Source organism: Lissotriton helveticus, chromosome 4_2, assembly GCF_964261635.1.
Source record: "Lissotriton helveticus chromosome 4_2, aLisHel1.1, whole genome shotgun sequence".
In the NCBI taxonomy this organism is placed as follows: Eukaryota; Metazoa; Chordata; class Amphibia; order Caudata; family Salamandridae; genus Lissotriton; species Lissotriton helveticus.
Window position 1 is genome coordinate 20,309,636 of NC_136064.1, and position 19,960 is coordinate 20,329,595.

Sequence of the window (19,960 nt, forward strand, 5' to 3'; positions counted from 1 at the left end):
TGCCCAATCTGGCACTTGCTTGCCTTGATTGTGAGGCCTGCTTTGCGCAGCGTCATCAACACTTCCCAGAGGTGTCGCAGGTGTTCTGGCCAGGTGCCACTGAACACTGCGATGTCATCCAGGTAGGCTGCACTGAACTCATCCAGCCCAACCAACACCTGGTTGACCAACCTCTGAAAGGTGGCAGGGGCATTCTTCATTCCAAATGGCATAACCTGGAACTGGAAATGCCCATCTGGTGTGGAGAATGCTGACCTCTCTTTTGCCCCATCGGTCAAGGCGATCTGCCAGTACCCAGACGTTAAATCAAACGGGCTGAGGAACCGGGCAGCCCCTAGCCGATCAATGAGCTCATCAGCTCTGGGGATAGGGTGCACGTCAGTCTTGTTGACTGAATTGAGTCCTCTGTAGTCCACACAGAACCGGAGTTCAGGTGTGGCTCCCAGCGCAGCAGCCTTTGGGACCAAGACCACGGGGCTGGACCAAGGACTGCTGGAGGACGCAACCACCCTAAGAGCAAGCATCTTGGAGACCTCCTCCTTGATGCAGGCCCTAACCCTGTCAGTTACCCTGTAGGCCTTATGTCTCACAGGTAAGCTGTCTCCCGTGTCCACATCATGGACGCACCAATCTGCGATACCAGGAACCAGGGAGAACAGATCTGGAAACTGCCCCAGCAATTGGCGGCAGTCTTCCTGTTGCTCAGGCGTCAGGGTGGGTGAGAGGTTAACTCCATCCACTGACCCATCTTTCTCAGAGGCTACCAAGAGGTCAGGAAGAGGCTCAGACTCCTCCTCCATTCCATCATCAGTTGCCAACAACATGCCCACTTCAGACCGCTCCAAGTGGGGCTTAAGGCGGTTAACATGTAGGACCCTCAAAGGGTTCTAGGGAGACTGCATGTCCACCAAGTAGGTTACCGGACTCTTGCGCTCCACAACCTCAAATGGACCTGTCCACTTATCCTGAAGTGCACAAGGCTCCACTGGGGCCAAGACCCACACCTTTTGCCCAGGTTGAAGCTCCACCAGAGTGGCATTCTAGTCGTACCACCGCTTCATCTCTTCCTGGCTGGCTTCCAGATTTGCCTCAGCAAGTTGCCTGAAGCGCCTGGTTTGGTTTCTGAAGGCCATCATGTAACTGTATACATTCTGGGGAGGTTTCCTGGGAGATTGCTCCCAGCCTTCCTTTACCAAACTCAGAGGTCCTCTCACTGGGTGACTATACAGCAGTTCAAAGGGGCTGAACCCTAGGGACTTCTGTGGCACCTCACGGTATGCAAAGAGGAGGCATGGCAAGAGGCCGTCCCACTTATGCCTCATTGGACCTTCCAGGCCCATGATCATGCCTTTCAGGGTTCGGTTGAATCTCTCAACCAACCCATTTCCTTGGGGATGGTAAGGGTTGGTGAACTTGTATGTTACACCACACTCTTGCCAAAGGGATTTCATATACTTGGATATGAAATTGGTCCCCCTGTCACTCACCACCTCTAGAGGGAATCCCACTCATGAGAAAATTCCCATCAGTGCCCGTCCCACCACGGGGGCCGTCACTGTCCTCAGAGGGATGGCTTCAGGGTACCGGGTGGCATGGTCCACCAAGACCAGGATGGACCTGTTGCCCATGGCTGTCTTGGGGTCCAGAGGCCCAGCAATGTCAATACCCACTCCCTGGAATGGCGTACCGACCACGGGGAAGGGTTGCAGAGGAGCCTTGTGCCTCCCTCCGCTCTTACCACTTGCCTGGCAAGTCTGACAAGATCTACAATGAGCACCTGAGCTCTTGTGCATTAAAAGTGGGTGACAAGCCTGTCATAGGTCTTGTCCATCCCCAAATGTCCTGCTAACGGCACATCATGAGCCAACCCCAGTAGGATGGCTCTGATCTTCTGGGGTACCACCAGCACACTGGCTGACCCAGGTTCAGCAGCTTTAGGCTCTGAATACAGGAGGTCATTCTCCCAGTACACATAATGTGTCTTGGCCTGAACACCATTGGCCTGGTCTGCAGCCTCCTGCCGCATACCCACAAGAGAAGGGCATTCTTTCTGATCATTGCAGAATTCCTCCCTGGAGGGGCCTCCTTCTTGCTGCCAATTGGTCAGCTCAGGCAGGTCCCCCAGTTCATCAATCTGTTCCCCTGTAGGCTCCAGGGCATCCCCCTCAAGGTCCGTGGGAACTTCGGGGGCCGATTTCCCACGCCCCCTGCGCCTTCTCTCTAAGGCCGGTTCCTGGGCCTCTCCTTCAGGCCCCAGGATCTCTTGAGCACCCCTACTGGCTGCCATTGGCCGGGTGGTCACGCACGCCCAGTCAGGCAGATCCACCATCCTCAGGTGAGTCGTCTTCTCCACCCTTTCCCAAGGGGAGTCTTCCAAGTCATTCCCTAGCAAACAGTCTACAGGCATGGATTTTCTCACACAGACCTGCAGAGTACCAGAGACCCCCACCCCCCACTCGAAGGGAACTTGAGCCATCGGACACTGACTCTCTGAATTATCAGCATTGATAACCCTACAGTAGGCATGGGGTACAACCTGCTCTTGAGACACCAGGTGCTACCTCACTGCAGTCACGCTGGCTCATGTACCTCTAAGAGCCTCAGCTTTCTTACCATTGATGGTCACCACCTGCCCATATTTCTTAGTGTTAGAGGGCAGGTAGTTCTCAGGGACCATCTCACTGTCCCCTAGCGAGACTAGGGTCATCTGGACAGGATCTCCACCCCCGGGACTACTACTTCTTCCCCCAAATTAACACTAGCTACTTGACGGGGTGGAGCACCAGTGGGTGCTGGTTTACCAAACAGGCGACACTTGGGGTCACTGGCAATGTGCCCCGGGTCACCACACCTGAAACAATTGAAGGGCCCCTTTGGAACAGGCCTACCTGTTGGGGCCCCAGTCTGCTTTGGGGGTGGGGGAGGCTGAGAAACTCGCTGCTGGTTCCCTTGGGGACTACTTTGGGGGCCTCGCTGGAACCCTCTTTGTTTACCCCTGTCCCCCCTACTCTTCTGCTGGGGACCCTGCCCACCCTTGGCGGAGTCTCCCACTGGACCCTTGTGGACCCTGGTGTTGAGCCAGCGGTCCACCTCCTCAGCAAACTTCCTCGGGTTGGACAGCTTGCTATCAATCAGGTGCTGGCATAGCTCAGGAAAACAGTGATCAGACAAGTGCTCCCATGCAATTAAATCAAGAAGCCCCTGAAAATCATTTACCTTACTACCCTTTACCCATCCATCCAGGGCTCTGCAAAAACCAGTCACATACTCCACATACGTTTTCCCAGGACGCTTGTCACTCCCCCTGAACTTCTGTCTATACATTTCAGGGGTAAGCCCATACCTGGTCATTAAGGCCTCTTTCATGCGGGGGTAGGAACTTTGTTCTTCAGTGGGCAAATCTAGTAGGGTGTCCCGCCCTTCGCTAAGGAACCTCCCCCACAACCCCACTCCCCAATCCTTGTCAGGGACCCGGTAGGATGACATGGCTACTTCATGAGCCCTAAACCACTGTCCTATGTCATCCCCCCTAAATAACTCCTTAACTACATCTTTGGGTATGTACACCCTGGACTCTACCTGCACCGGCGTTGTGCTGCCACCAGAAGGAGTTGTTCCCAAACCTCTCAGCTCCAACTCCTTCAATCTCATGTCATAATCCATTTGGCGTTGCTGCGCCTCCATGGCCAATCTTTGCTTGTCCATCTCCATTTGTCCAGCTAACTTTGCCATCTCCATTGCATGTGCCCTGTCTGCTGCCCTGTCCGCCAGTTCCTCTGGGGACAGGCCTCTTCTGGGTTCCACACTGCCATCTGGTGATATGATATCCACCGCATTCTGTGGCTCTCTTGCTCTTTCCAGGCTCTCAGCGCCTTGATGTATCGGCCTTTCTTTTTGCACCCAGTGTGTGCAACTCTGAACTTTACACAGTAGCCTTTAAACTGCTCCACTGTGTAGCCCTCCAGTCTCTCAGGAGGCGTGGGTTCGAATCCCACCGCTGCCACCAATGTTAGAATTGGGGGTCTCTGGTTGGCACAAGTTTTCACTTGTGACAAGCAGGGACCCTCTGCTGTAAGTCAGGGCGAAGGATGACCCCTTAGAATTACCCTTGCTCACCCTCTAGGTGCGTGGCGTGAGCAGCCAAGGCTATTCTCCAGGCTTTTCTGAGTTAAGCATTTGTGATAACACACACAGTAAAATGTACCAATCCCCCACAAATGGACACCAGGCAGGTATTATATGTAAAAATACGTTCCTTTAGGTAAATATATATATATATATGCAGATCAGACTTATCACAAGACCAATAACGTTTTTATCTGCCAACGGATTGTAATGGGCACGCTTCTCTTAGTTGCAGTTCAAATGGTTCCTTTTAGTTCACTTCACTTCCAAACAGTTCTCTTAGTTCTTTGCACAAATTTCCCCGCACTGCGGCTTGGGCCGGGCTGTCTGTGCGGCTCGTAGCGCTTCCCTGCGCGTTGTACGGGCTGAGAGGCGGAGTCCTGCTGACTCCCATGCTTCTCACGGTGCGCCGCGTACAGCACGGCTGATCCCCCAGGCTGGGTACGAGGCGTACGGCTCTAGTGCGACTCGCACTTGGATGCAAAGGAAGAGCCGTCCGGGCCGGGTACAGGACGCAGGCTGTCAGCGGGGCGGCGGACAGCGGGGAGTGTACTGGACATGGCGAGGCACACAGAAATAACGGGGAAATAAAATGTTGCGGGCCCCGAGCCCGTGGTGTGCTGGTTCGTTCTCAGATGCGATGTCCACGTTCGATTTGGTCTACCAGCTGGCAGACGGGTTGGTGCGCTTTGGTCGCGGGCGTACCTTGGGGTCTGATAAGGTGGCAGGCGAGCTCACAAAGGCGGACGCGGCACGGGGGACCTCTGGTACGGTTCGTACGGGGGGGAGATCCCTTCAGGGTGCGGCGCGACCTTTTCCACAGGTCCGAGGGCACAGCGGGGCGGTCGGTGCGCATTAACGCACGGACGGCCGTCCAGGCTTGGAAGTGCACTCGTAGGACCAGGATTCCGGCGGGAGGGGGGAAGACCAGCAAACCAGGCGCTCCAGTAGCAAGAAGGGGCAGAGGAGCAGGCGGCCTGACCTGAGGGGCAGAGAGCGGCTCTTAGGCAGAGCGAGGCTCTCAACGGGTAGAAGGGCGGGCCGCTCCCGAGTGCCAAAACTCTAGGAGGGGGCGAGGGGGGCGCAGTCTTACCTCCGGTGGGAGGAACTCACGGCTCTGTTGCAGATGAGCCAAGACACAGAGTACCCACTAGTCCTGGGGTTCAGATCAGGGGGCAAGCTCAAACAAGCCCTTGGAGAAAGTTTCTAGCACAAGTCAGCAAAGTCTTTTCAAAGTCTTTTCCTCTCCTTCCTCAGCAAGGCAAGCAGCAGGCCAGTCCTTCCAGCGTCTTCTTCTCCTTCTAGTTGGGCAGAGGTTCGTTGTGGGAAACAGGATTCTAATTTACAAGGAGCAGGGCTCCTACTTTTATACAGAGTTTTCTTTGTTCTCCCAGGCCAGGGGGGCCTTTGCATAACTTCATTCAGTCTGTGAGCACTTGTTTGGTGTACTCTGGTTTCTGCTATCAGTGTGAGGGGCAGGCACATCAGACGCTCCACAGGAGGTGGAGCCAGCATTGTGTGGACAGGGGCAGCCAGGAGTACCTTGATGACAGTGCTTCGCCCTTCCTGGGCCAGGTGCCGGCTAAGTCATCAGTCGCTCCCCAGGGGGCGGAGCCAGCATTGTGGTGGCAGAGCACAGCCCTATTCAGAGTCCAGGGGCACTCCCACCTCCCACTAAGGTGTAATCCTTGCATTCACCACCTGTCATCCCCCAGCCCTGTCACTCACATATCCCAGACAGCCAGATACACATCCAAGCAGAGGCGGGCTGAAATGGTTAGGCAAGCAAATGCTAACTTTCTAAAAGTAGCATTTGCAAACACAGGATATTAAAATAAACTTTACTAAAAGAAGTATTTTATTATTCTGAGTTCAGGCATACTAAACTTTATTTTCTACCATGTTCCCTGAGCCTGCTGGGACTATAGAGTGTAATAATTCCAGCAGCTCATCTTGCCTAAGAGAACAGGTAGCCTTACAATAGTGAAAAACGTATTTGGCAGTAATTCACTATTGGGACATGCCACACTCATCAGAGCATGTCCTACCTTACACTTACAATGCACCCTGCCCTTGGGCCTACCATAGGGGTGACTAATATGAAGTTAAGGGAAGGTTTAGAGGCTGGCAAGTGCGTGCACTTGCCCAGCCAGCATGACAGTACCAGACTGCACGCTGGGTCTGCAATGGCAGACCCTAGACACATTTTAAAAGGCTGCTTCTGTGGGTGGCGCAACCAGCGCTGCAGGCCCACTAGCAGTATTGGCATTTACAAGCCCTGGCACTCCTGGTGCACTTTACTGGGGACTGACAGTAAATCCAATGAACCAATCATGGAAATCAATCACAGTTACATTTTACATAGGGAGCACTTGCACTGCGGCACAGGTTGGCCGTGGCGCAGTGCCCTGAGCAGCGGACACCAGCAAAAACATCTGAGGCACATCAGCAAAAAGTGGAAGGGAAACTCACGCCAAGGTGCCAGGTCTAACAGTAATCAAATGTACTTTTTTTCTGAACCCAGATGAACGGTAGAATGGAGATTAATTTTGGCAGATGTCAGTACATTTGCTAGAAGAACCATCAAAATGACATTGCCACCATAATCTTGGAAATAATTCGCGAATGCACCGGTGTCTTCAGTTTTCTTATTGCCAAGAGAGTACTTTATTCTTTTTATTTGGTGTAGGTGGAAGTTTGCTGATTGTGCTAGTTTGCTGATATGTGGTATCATCAACAATGTGGCAAGTATGAATTATCCCAGTTATTTCACTGTTGTCGAAAGTGTCGGCGAGAAGCCTTTCACTGTTAGCTCTGAGAATAGGTTTACATGAATGTATTGTATTGTATTTGTGAAAAAATTAACATCTGCTTTCTGAGGATTTATTTTCAGACATTTGGATCTCTTCCAGTTGTGTAATTCCTTTACAAGGTGACAATGTATTTTATTAATGATAGTTCTAGTAAACATTGTCAATCATCTGCATATTGGTGTAATTGAATGGCAGCCTTTTTGTCGTACAGGTTCTTAGTACACGTTGAATAGTGCAGGTGGCGGATTAGATCCCTATAGAACAGTGCACTTTACTTGTACGGTCCACAATGTGTTTGCAATTTTAATTACCTAAGAGTGACCATGCAAGAATGATCTAAACCACACATTAAAGTATCCCCTAAACCAATTCAGCATTTTAGAGTTTTTCAGTAGAATGTTGTGGTCTGCTTTGTAGTTTGCTGCTGATACCTCTGAGACCACTGACTCATTGTCAGTGAAATTGCTCTCCCTCCCGCACAGCTCCACCATTAAGTGAGGCCTTCCCCCGAGCCCCTGCACTCTCAAGTGTTGGTGTTCGAGGCCCTTCTACACCCGCAGGTTTCACCTGCGCCTCATCCCAGGTGACCCGGTGGGCCTCTGTCTCCATTCTCTTGCTCTGCTTTTTCTCTCCTTTTTTTACTCGTTTTTTCCCTCACATCTATCTCCCCCCTTTGCTCTCCTTCTGGGTCTTAACCCCCATTTTCTGTCATTTTCCCCTTATTTCAAGCTCCCCTTCACTCTCCTGTGTCTTTCCTCCGTTTTTCACTCATTTTTTACCCTCATCTGAATCTCCCCCTTTCACTCTCCTGTGTCCTCTGTGTCTTTCCTCCACTCTTTCTTGCACTTTTTCTGCCTTATTTGCACTTTTCTCTCTCTTTTTGCCTTTATCCTTTTGCCTTTTTTAGCCCGTTTTTCCCCGCAGCTGCTGCCCCGCGGTCCCTCCCCCCCCAGCACGACCAGTGCGACTGGCCCAATCCAGCTCCCCTCCTCCCCGCTCCTGCCTCCTAGCTGTCCAGCCCTCCATGTCCCCTACTTAATGGTGGCCACTGCTGACCGCGCCGTCAGGGCGCCCAAGGCAAGCCCACCTGCACCCGTCCGCGACCCGACTGCGACCAGCGTCAGGAACCCTGGATCTCTGGACCGCCAACGCTATGACCCAGCGGCACTCCACGCTCTCAACCCAGGCTGCAGCAACAACTGCAAGCTAGCATCACCAGCCGACACCTACGGACCCTTCAGCTGTCACCGCGGCCGGCACACCTGCAGCACCGCCAATATCACTGACCCAGCGCAATCCGCCCGCAAGAACACAACCAAACCGAAGACCCTGCAATGCATCCTCCTCAATGTCCGATCCCTCCACAAACATGCCACTGAAATCTGGGACCTCCTCGACAGCACTACCCCGGACGTAGCATTCTTTACCGAAACCTGGACCAACACCACCTCGGGACCGGACATCGCCATCGCAATTCCCCAAGGATACAAGATCTCCAGGAAGGACCGCCTCACCCGCCCTAGAGGAGGACTTGCCATTGTCCACAAATCCAACCTCCACCTGAGCACACTCCCCGACAAGCCCACAGACCTGATGGAACACCTTCACTTCAAAATACTGGCCAGCCCTACCTCCACCCTGCGTGGAACCCTCACCTACTGACCCCCTGGACCCCGCAGACTTTTCGCCAACTCCATCACGGACATCATCTCCCCGCATGCCATCGCTTCCACCAACTACACCCTACTGGGAGACCTCAAATTTCACCTCGACAACCAACTGGACCCCAGCACCACCTCCCTCCTGGACAACCTCCACAACATTGGACTCCGCCAGATCGTGATCGAACCCACGCACTCAGCAGGACACACCCTCAACCCCATCTTCACAACAGGAAACTCCATCACCTTCAGCCACACCACCGAACTCCCATGGACTGACCATCGATGCGTCCACTTCACCTTCAGAACACCCACCATCCACAGACACCAGCACCTGCTCCCATGAAGAAACTGAACCAGAATCACCGACGACCAGCTAACCTCATCACTCAGCAACTCCACACCAACAGTCGCGGAAAACGACGACGCCAACACCGCAGCCCGAACCTTGCACAGATGGATCTCCGACAGCGCCAACACCATAGCCCCCTCAAGAAAAACAACAACACCCACGCCAAGAAAGCTAGATGGTTCACCAACGAACTTCAAGAGTCCAGGCACACTTGCACCACCTTGAAAAGGCCTGGAGGAACACCAAATCCACAGAAGATCACAACAACTTCAGAGCCGCCTCCAACGCCCACCACCAACTCATCAGAAAAATGAGGAAAAAGCAATTGAAGACAGAAACTCCACTCATGCACACAACAGCAAAGAATTCTTCAACAACATCAAGGAGTTCGCCCAACCCACCAGCGAGTCCACCGACATCCCTCCCTCACAAGACCTCTGCGACAAACTCAGCACCTTTTTCCACCACAAAATCAAGAGCATCGACAACAACTTCGACGAAGACAACAAACACACTGAACCCTCACCAACCACCCCGACACCCTGAAGCCAGCGATCAACAACTGGACAGCCCTCACCACTGAAGACACACTGAAGACGATGAAGTCAATCCACTCCGGGGCCCCCACGGACCCCTGCCCCCACCACATTTTCAACAAAGCCGCCGACACCATCGCACCCATGCTCTGCCACACCATCAACCACTCCCTGGGAACCACCTCGTTCCCTGACGACTGGAAACACACTGAGATCAACCGCCTTCTGAAGAAACCCTCGGCGGACCCCACCGACCTCAAAAACTACAGACGCATCTCCCTGCTCCCGTTCCCAGTGAAAGTCATCGAGAAAGCCATCAAAAGTCAACTCGCCAAATTCATCGAAGAGCACAACATCCTCGACACCTCTTAATCTGGCTTCATAAAAAAAACACAGTACGGAAACCGCCCTCCTTGCCGCAGCAGACGACATCCATACTTTACTGGACAAAGGAGAAACAGCAGCCCTCATCCACGACACAGGGATCCAAGACAAGGCCCTCAACTGGACCTGCTCCTTCCTCTCCGGCAGAACGCAGCGGGTCACACTCCCCCTTTCCTCTCAGACCCTACACCTACCACCTGCGGAGTCCCCCAGGGGTCCTCCCTCAGCCCTATGCTCTTCACAGTCCACATGGCTCCGCTCGCCCCCACGTCAGAACCTACGGACTCAATATTGTGTCATATGCAGACAACACCCAACTCATCCTCGCCCTACTCAACGAACCCAACACCGCCAGACACAACTTTCGAAAAGGCATGGAAGCCTTCACCAGATGTATGAAAAACAGCTGCCTACAACTAAACACAAACAAAACAGAAGAACCCAGATGCCTAGAATGACAACTGGTGGCCCCCCGCCCTCAGAAGCCCACCTACCACCACGGACCACGCACGCAACCTGGGAATCATCCTGGACTCAGAGCTCAAAATGGACTGCCAGATCAACTCCGTTTTGTCCTCCTGCTACCACACCCTCCGCCTCCTACGTAAGACCTTCAAACGGATCCCCCTCAAACAAAGAAAGACCGTCACTCACACCCTAGTCACCAGCAGGCTCGACTACGGCAACGCACTCTCTGCTGGAATAAACAAAAACCTCACCCGCAAGCTACAGAACATCCAAAACACTGCCGGAAGACTAGTCCTCAACCTGCCATACCACTGCCACATCTCCCAGCACCTGTGCACACTCCACTGGCTCCCCATCGAAACTAGAGTCATCTTCAAGATGCTAACCTACGCTCACAAGGCCCTCCACGACACCAGACCAGCATACCTGAACAGCTGACTCAAATTCCACGCCCCCCGAGGGACCCTACGATCAGCCCAGCTCTCCTACGCCATGGACCCCGTACCAGAAAGACCAGATCGGGAGGCCACTGCTTCTCCTTCCGCACGGCCAGTGCCTGGAACGACCTTCCGCTCCACCTCAGACAGATAACAACGCTCTCCATCTTCCCAAGAAACCTCAAAATCTGGCTCTTCGACAGACACCCTTCTTGATGGACTGGAACCTGCAAACCCCACCCCCACCACACCCCCAGCACCTTGAGACCATTACGGGTGAGTAGTCGCACTTAACAAACATCTGATTTGATTTGATTTGATTTGATTTGAATAGCACCAACAGGGATGCCTTACCTTCATCCAGGATTCACTGACAATCCTTGAGAAGTTTTACACTTGCCATTTTTCTTTTTGAAGTCTGCAGCTTCAGGTCTTAATCCTGATTGAGATAGAGATAGCAGTGAGCTTTCATTTAGTAATGAAGTTGTACAGCTACCAATTTTCCAATTGCCTTCCTAAACAAATTTAGATTAGTTACCGGTCTGTAATTGTCCAGGCTTTAAGGCCTGCACTGATCTTTTTTTTTCGAATTGATATGATCTGACCCATCTTCAGATCACTTGGATATGTTCCTTTTGTCAGCAATAGCCTATTTAACGTGAGTCAATACGGTGCTAGTAGGTCAAAATAAACTTTTATTACCTTTGCTAGTATTGCGCATTCAAAGTAGCAGGTTGGATGCATTTGTTTTAGTGTTATTAATATTATGAGCTCATCCAGCTGTAATTTTGCGAAGGATTCCTACGTTTTTAGGGTTTTCAGTTTGTGTTTTATTGTGTTGGAGTTCCTTTTGATGTCTGCAACTTTATCAGAAGAAAATGCTAGGAATTGATTGTTTTTCTTTGGTATGATTCTGTTATTCTTCAGTGCTATCGTGTTCTGAGTATGAACTTAAATACAGCTTTCGCTGCAGTCTTAGAATGGGTTATTTGCTCCTGTGTGGGTGATTAATCAGCTTGTCAGTTCCTCTTTAGGGATGTGAGTGCTCTCCTGTGTTTGAAACGATTTTCATTGACCTATGGTGTGCTAGGTATCTCTTCGTGATATTTATATTGTGCAACAGTACTGGGAAATTTTTCTGTTTTTTTAGAATAGCCTTTTAACATGGTGTCAGCATTTGTACTGTGGTAAAACTTATCACGTTTCAATATTACTAAATTATTCCTAGACTCCATTGTCAAGTTCTTTTGCATTTATGATCCAGTTTGTTTTCTCTTTGTTGAGTGGTGCTTGCAACTCTACCTCTATAAAGGTTGTAAATATGTAAATATGTATTGGAAAGTGGTTGACCAATTGATCTTGTTCGGGCGTAAACATTGACAACTTTCTGTAGAGGCCATCATTAGCTCTAGGTTTCTTCATTTGATTTGTGTGTTGGGTACAAGGATAGTTGATTCATGTTATGTAAGTAAGTTGTCTATTTCCACCTATATATTTGACTTGGAATTTCCCCTGTCTGTATTAAATTCTCACATATATATTTTATTATGGGATAACCTTTGCTTTTTGAAGTTATATTTTGACAGATGCTCCACAAAATAACATGAGTGCTCTGGAGGACTGTAGATTATATATAGTTGAAAAATGCATGAAGTGTTAGCTGAAACGGCCAATTTCCAGCTTTCGAAAGAGAAATCTTTGTAGTGCCTTAAGTAATCTCGAAAACAGTAAAAGGAAATATCCTATATGTTGAACATATGGAGTAGTAATGATTGTGTAGACAGTAATTGAAAAACAAGGTAAATGTTAAGGAAAAGTGAATAACTCATGTTCCTACTCGATAATTTGGTAGTAACTGAGGGAAGCCATATTCAGACACTAAAATAGGCTAACTTTGAAAGTTTGTTGAATTTGTTATATCTAGTGCATCACGCAGACTGGCCAAATATGCCTCAAAGTGTTGTTTTTATTTTTACTTTTTTACAAATTCTACTTAGGATCCTCATAAAAAATTCAAGAATCACTATTACAATTATCATGTAGTAAGTTCAGACTAATTGTCGTAAATCTTTATAAAACCTGATATTTGTGACATTACATGAATCAGTTTTGATTACTTTCTTTCTTTTTTTTTTTCTTTAGGGAGATTTATAGAGCGCCTGGTTTACGCCCGCAGGCGTGTCCCCGCGCTATGGTAAGTGGGGTGAGCAGTCCAAGCAGCCATCACAGCCGTCTACCGTCTAAATAGGTGAGTCTTAAGTTTCCTTCTGAACATGGATTCCGAAGACTCCAAACGTAGCTCTGACGGTAGGTCATTCCACTGCTTCGCAGCCAAATATCTGAAAGACCTTCCCCCCATACGCGCTTTCTTTATTTTTGGGATTTTCAGAAGTCCCGTGCAGGAGGAGGGCAGATTCCTTATAGGCTCATACCGGGCGACCAGACTCTGCAACGGGGCAGGAGCTTTGCCACCCAGGATGCGGTGACACATGGCTAGAGCCTTTAATTCCACCCTGCTCCTAACAGGAAGCCAGTGCAAAGCCTGGAGCGCTGCCTTTGAGGATGATCTTCTAGGAAGCCTCAAAATAAGGCGAGCGGCAGCATTTTGCAAGACCTGGAGGCGATTGAGAACCTTTCCCGTAGCCCCCAGATACAGCAAGTTGCCGTAATCCAGGCGCGAGGTGACTAAGGCATGCACCAGCGTCCGGCGAGCTGTGATGGGCAGAAGATCCAAGACCTTCCTCAGAGTTTTTAAAACTCCGAAGCATGCCCCCACCACTCGGCCAATCTGGGGGCCAAAGGCAAGGTCAACGTCCAACCATACCCCAAGATTTCTTACCTCCTGGCAGGGAACAGGTGTCTCTCCTAGGCAGGGTGGCCACCATGCCAACGACCATACAGATGGACCGCCCCCCACCACGAGCACCTCGGTCTTACTGCCATTAAGTTTCAGGCAGTTGGTGGACATCCAGGTTGCCAGTTCTTGCATGCAAACTCTGAAATTGTCCGCCACAAGACCAGGCACACGTGAGAGGGATATTACCAGCAGCGTGTCGTCGGCATAGGACACAAGGCGTACTCCATAGCTTTCAACTATGGCTGCCAGCGGGGAGACATATAGATTGAACAAAGTCGGGCTCAGGGACGAGCCCTAAGGCACGCCCTGGCCCAACCCAATCTCCCTAGAATAACATTCTCCCAGGCGCACTTGGAAGCATCTATCTGTCAGGAAAGACCGGATCCATCTAAGCGCAGCTCCTGATACCCCTCCATCATTCAGACACTGTAGCAAGGTGGAATGAGCTACAGTGTTGAATGCTGCACTTAGGTCCAAAAGGATCAGGGCCATAGTCTGGCCCTCATCCACTCCCTGCCGTATGGACTCTACTGCCATGAGCAATGCTGACTCCGTCGAATGCCGTGGACGGAAGCCAAACTGAGAGTCATGGAGTAGGGAAGCTTCTTCTACAAAGCCCATCAGCTGAAGGTTTACAATTTTCTCAGCAACCTTCGCCATATATGGCAGAAGAGAAATGGGACGAAGATTGTCTAACCTGTCATAGCTGATGTTGGGCTTCTTTTGGAGAGGAAGGACTACCGCCCGTTTCCAGGCATCAGGGACTGTATAGGTCCCAAACGAGATGTTCAGGAGATGACGGATATACGGCTCTAGTACATGCAGACTGCCCATCAGGCGTCTGGGTGTAGTAGGGTCTCTAGGGGAGCCTGATTTTATTGATCCACAGATCTGAATACGTTTTTCAGTAGGCGGGGTGACGAGTGTAGTTAACACCCGTTGTTCTCCCCTTACCCCGCATACCTCTACAATCTCGGGGTCTATGATGGCCCGGCTTGGGAAGGCCGAATAAATAGTTGCTACCTTATTAGCAAAAAACTCTGCTACTCGGTTACAACTGTCCACCGTGCAGAATTCTTCTGGGATTGCTGCAAGCTTCCCAACTGAAAGTGATTTGTAAATTAAGAACAATTCCTTCGAGGAGTTTTCTGCTTCCCTAATCCTGGTGTCATAGTACTCCTTTTTAGCCTTTCTAATCAATCTATGGTAGTTGCGCCTACTTACAACATAGTCCATTCTAGCTTGAGTGGCGAAGTCTAATCTCCACTGCCTTTCTGCACGTTTGCATGCGCTCTTGGCCATGCGCACCTCTTCACTATACCAAGATGCCGTTTTCAGGGCACGTCCCTCCGTTTTAATCAGGGCGAGCGGAGCAACCTGGTCCAGGGCGTCCATAATGCGCTGGTCTAGGTTATTATTGGCTTTCTCCACATCCTCTCCCCCCGGATCACCCCCCACCATGAGTGCCTCATTAAACCTGGCTTGGGAAAAGTTAGCCCATCTCCGTCTCGGGTGATGTAGTGCTACTTGTTCCGGTACTCTAGCTCCCGGAATGTAGATCGAGAAGGGCAACATGGCTTTATCAAATATCGGTATGCTTTTCTAGTCTTAGGTTAACGTATATATTACTAAACGGTCAGTGGATTCTAAATTATCAGTAAACTGGATTATAACGCCAGTAATAGATTTTGTTTTAAAAAGTCCCACATATCAATGAGCCTTTTGAATACCTTTCGATGGTTCGTCTGTAAAATATCAATAGTAGTCGTAGACACACCTGAAGTCTTAAGAAAGGTGGCCCTGAAAATAACGCATAAGTGATCATGGTCACTCGCAAATGTTATCAGGATTGAGAAGAGCCTTATCCAGTTCAAGGCTTGGATGAATTAAACATCAGGGGCCCGATGTAGGTAGGCAAATACCGGTCGGAAACGGCCGAAAATACCGATTTTCGGCCGTTTCCGACCGGTATGTGGATATTGAGATGTAGGGGCATGTAAAATTACAGAATCGGTAATTTTACCGATTCGGTAAAATACTGAATTGGTAAAACTACCGATTCTGTAATTTTAGATGTAGGTAGCACTGTTTTCAGTGCTACAAGGGTTTAAGAATTCGTTATTTACCACCAACTAGAAGTTGGTGGTAAATAATGAAAACCCTTCAAAAAGCATGTTTTTTGCTTTCAAAATTGTGCCATGTTACAGACATACATGCACTAAAGGGCATGTATGTCAGCAACATGTGCACCCATGCACAATTGAGGGGTACAACAGGGTGTTAAAGTGACACCCTGCCACCCTTCAATTTTTCTCCCAATTACCGAATCGGTATTTACTGATTCGGTAATTGACATTGATTCCTATGGGCCTCAAGGCCCATAGGAATCAATGACAATTACAGACTCGGTAAATACCGATTCATTAATTACCAAATCATACCGATTCGGTAATTAATTCGGTAAATATACCTACATCCGATTGCCAGTTCTTAAATACCGAATCGGTATGATTCGGTATTTAAGAATCGGTAATATTACCTACATCGGACCCGTAATCAGGTAATGGAGCTGTTTTAGTGTTCTGAAAGTTGATCTAGCTGAGCTGTCTTCTATCAAAGACATTCAAAGCTGATTATCAATGAGGCTATGTGCATTGTTCCACTGCAAAAAAAATGTTTTCCCCACGGAGAGAAAAAAGAAAAAAAATGTGTTTTGCACATTAGGCAATCTTTTCCACTGTACAAAATTGTACTCTGCATACAATTCCGAACAGGGGGAGCAGGCAGCGTAAAAGGTTTAATGACAGATGCAGCAATACTCCAGTGGAAACCTGTGCCTAGAATGACTTTCCAGACACACCATTACACACATTTTGTGAATTGCAAAATATGTAATAGTAGGTGCAGATGGAGTCATATGACTTCGACCCAACTTTCCAGTTTTCCATGGCAATTGAGGCCGATGTGTATAATGTTTGACCTGGAACTTAAAGTGGCCACGTGGCAGAAATAGCAGACTTAGCTGAATAGGATGAAAATTGGGCAACTCACCCTTTTCCCACCTGCCTGGAGAACGAAGAATGATTCTATGTAATTTCTCTCTTATCGAGCATCAGCGCCTGGTACATAAATTGAGGTCCTGTCTAGGTGAGTGGTAATCTAACTGATACTGCCAGAGTTATACCTCCCAATTGTTTCTGACAAAGTGATTTCACTCCATATTTACCTTCATGAGAAGTTATTTTCCCAGCAGATATGTGCCTTTCTGAAGTGTCTGTAGTCCGTGCCCATTCTGTTTTGCCAGGTGTTTTGGTGGTACTGATCATTATTTTTGGAACCTCAGTACTATGGCTTGTTTGTCTACCACTTTTATAAACGGTTGGTGTGTGTTAAATCCTGCAACAATTATTAAAGTTCTATGACATGTGAAACATCTGTGTTAGAGATGCCAGTCTATTGATACAAACAAGATACATCTCACAAAGCTGATGTTTATCACTCAGGATCACAACATATTGCACCCACAAAAGGTTGGAAACTCCCCCATTAAGCTCAGTGATTAAAATACATTAAACCCACTAGTATCCTCTAGATATATTACCCTCTATTGACCCAAAGTAAAATTGTAAAACACTTTTAAAAGAAATTAGGGCTGATCTTCGAGGTTCTAAAAAGCAGATATTAGTTTTGAAGTTGCACAAGCTGATATGCATGCAAATGCATAGGCTAATCTGTTTGCTTTACTAAGTGGCCTGAAAAGCACTTAGGGGCTCATTCACGAGTAAGTGATGCAGTGCAGAAGAGCAAGTCACCTTGCTGCGTTGCACTGCATGGCAGGGAAAGGGCAGGAATGCGCTGTATCTAATAATAATGTAATTTATATTGGTGCATTCCTGTCCTTTCCCATGTGCAGGCGCCTTATTGGCAGCCTATCACGAATGCAGGCACCCTTGCATCATGGTGCAAGGGTGCCTGTGTTGCATGCAGGATTGTTTTTGTGCAGGAAGGGATACCTCAGGAAGGGATACCTTCCTACACAGAAACAATCCTGGGAGGAATATTCCTCTTTCTATGTGTGCTGCAGAAAGCAGCGCACGTAGACGGGGAAGAAACAGAAAGGAAGGGATATTTCTCCTTGTTGAACCAGCCCAGGGAAGGTGGTAGATTTTGGCACGTTCCCAGGTTTTACAAGTTCTTGTAAATCTGGGGTTATGTCAAAATTCACGGGAGTTGTGTGGGAACACCCACACAAAACCCATGGAACACCTTCCCAGGGCAGAGCAACTCAAAGCAGTGATTTGCCCTGTGTTGTGTTACTCCAGATTTTTGAAGCCACTCCGAGCCGCGCAAAGTGGCTTTAAAAAATCTGACTTGTAATTATACTTGCATAATTTACGTAAGGCTTTGAATTTTGCATTACACTTGTGACATAAAATACCAAAGAAGGATGCCATTATGCGAGTGTTGCCATTCGAGGTCAACATTTACCATTAAAGCACAAGAAAAACAGAACGCGAGAGGCTGTTGTTTGCTGTGCTTTTGAATAAATGTGTCCTCACTCTAAACATTTCAGCGTTTCACACTAAAATATCGTGTGAAATAACAGATTTGCATTTCCTACACGTGATTTGCCATAATTTTGTATAATTACTAATCCAAGCCACCAAAATGAAATAGTTCTCTTAGAAAGCCTTACGGTCTAAGGATTTGACAACGTCCTTTTTCCTTTTGTAAAGGAGAGCATTTTTAGAACTTTGTTAAATGAGACTTTTGCAGGGCATTTATTGTAAGTGGGGGACACGCTTATGGGCAGTGGGTGAAAATATTTGTATCAACATCCTGTGAAATTGGATTCGCATTCCTGAGTTGGTGCAATAGCAAAATTTAATTTTACCAGGTTTGCTGGATGTATGCAATAGATTAGTGGGTCAATGAACGGGTAATACTATTTGAGGGATTTCGGTTTGTGTCCTGCTTAGCTCCCTTAAGAATGGTATATTCATCTTCAACCTAAACCTGCCCATTACTATCACCATCAATCGAGACCTTTAAACGTTTTGACACCAAATTTTCACACCGACCTATGCCTTTTTTGACCCTGACACAAGCGCGCAAAGCGGTGTGCAAACCTCTGGGAATGTTTGTAAAAAGTTCAATCGGGTCGGGGACAATCGATATTTGCCCGGCGGTATTGCCTCTGTGACCCTCTAGTTATTTAAAAATCAATGAAGAGGCAGGCGCTGGAGACTGGAAAGCAGGAAACAAGGTTTTTTTATTCTCTCCGGAGGAGAACACAACGAAACGGACAGAAGGTATCGTTCTGAGGTGCTCTAACTGTATTTCTGAGGCCTGGCCTCTTATACCTACATTTATGACTTTATTGCAGATTACACATACATGTTTAAAGCTTTGATGTATGGAAAAGACATTCTTGGAACTCCCCTTTGGGCCCGTTCCCACACACATTTACAGTTGAAGTCCCCACCCTAGTCACAACAGGTGATGAGCATCGCGCAGCTGGATAATCCGCCGATTCACGGAATGTGGGGAGTTTGATCGGATCTCATGGGGTGGGGGCTTTGATCAACCCGGGGATTCTTTGATGGGGGAAGCTTTCTATTGTACGGGGAGGGGCAAGGATGGTATCGGCAGAGCTGGGTGTCGGCTTGGGAACGGGGAGGACAAAACGGGCACACGGGGAAAAAAGGGGTTTGCATCTAAGGGCCGGAGATCATGAAAGGAAAGCAGGGAGGCGTCGCGCTGGGAACAGGATGAGAGCCTGGGGCAGAGCAGCGCCGAAGAGGGGTTTATGACTCAAGGCAGGTGCAAGCAGGGGGTGGTCAGCGTGCGGGCTTAGCGAAGGCAAAGGGCTATGTCAGGGGCCAGCGGCATGCAAAAGGGTTTGTTCTGATCGGGGCATCTTAAAATGGCGGGCGTGCACGACAAAAGTGTGGCATCAGAGAGGAGGCAAGATGGCGCAGATAATGTTCACCAAAACGCACTAATTTTCCACAGTCCTCCCTTTAACATATTCAAGACATCTTGCTGGTTCATTTTCTATTCGGTTCTACTGTGGTGAGCATGAGAAAGAAAACGGTAGGAACCCTAGATGGAAAAGAGTTGTAAACAATACATTTTGAGGTTTCTAGTTTTTTTTTAGGAGGTGCACCTATTTGATAAAGCAGGAAAGTCATAGGAATGAAATACAAAAACGGCGAGCAGCAAGTACATATCATAACGTGAACTGGCAGGTTAATACATGTTTCAGATTCGGATTGGAGCAGGATCAATACAATGGCGGCTGGGAGAGAAATGAGGCGTAGCAAA

General features: G+C 48.8%; 1 pseudogene; it reads right to left on the bottom strand.

The window, feature by feature from the left end:
- LOC144752159 (uncharacterized) overlaps nt 1-19,960 on the bottom strand; it is a 123,353-nt pseudogene that overhangs the window by 4,510 nt on the left and 98,883 nt on the right.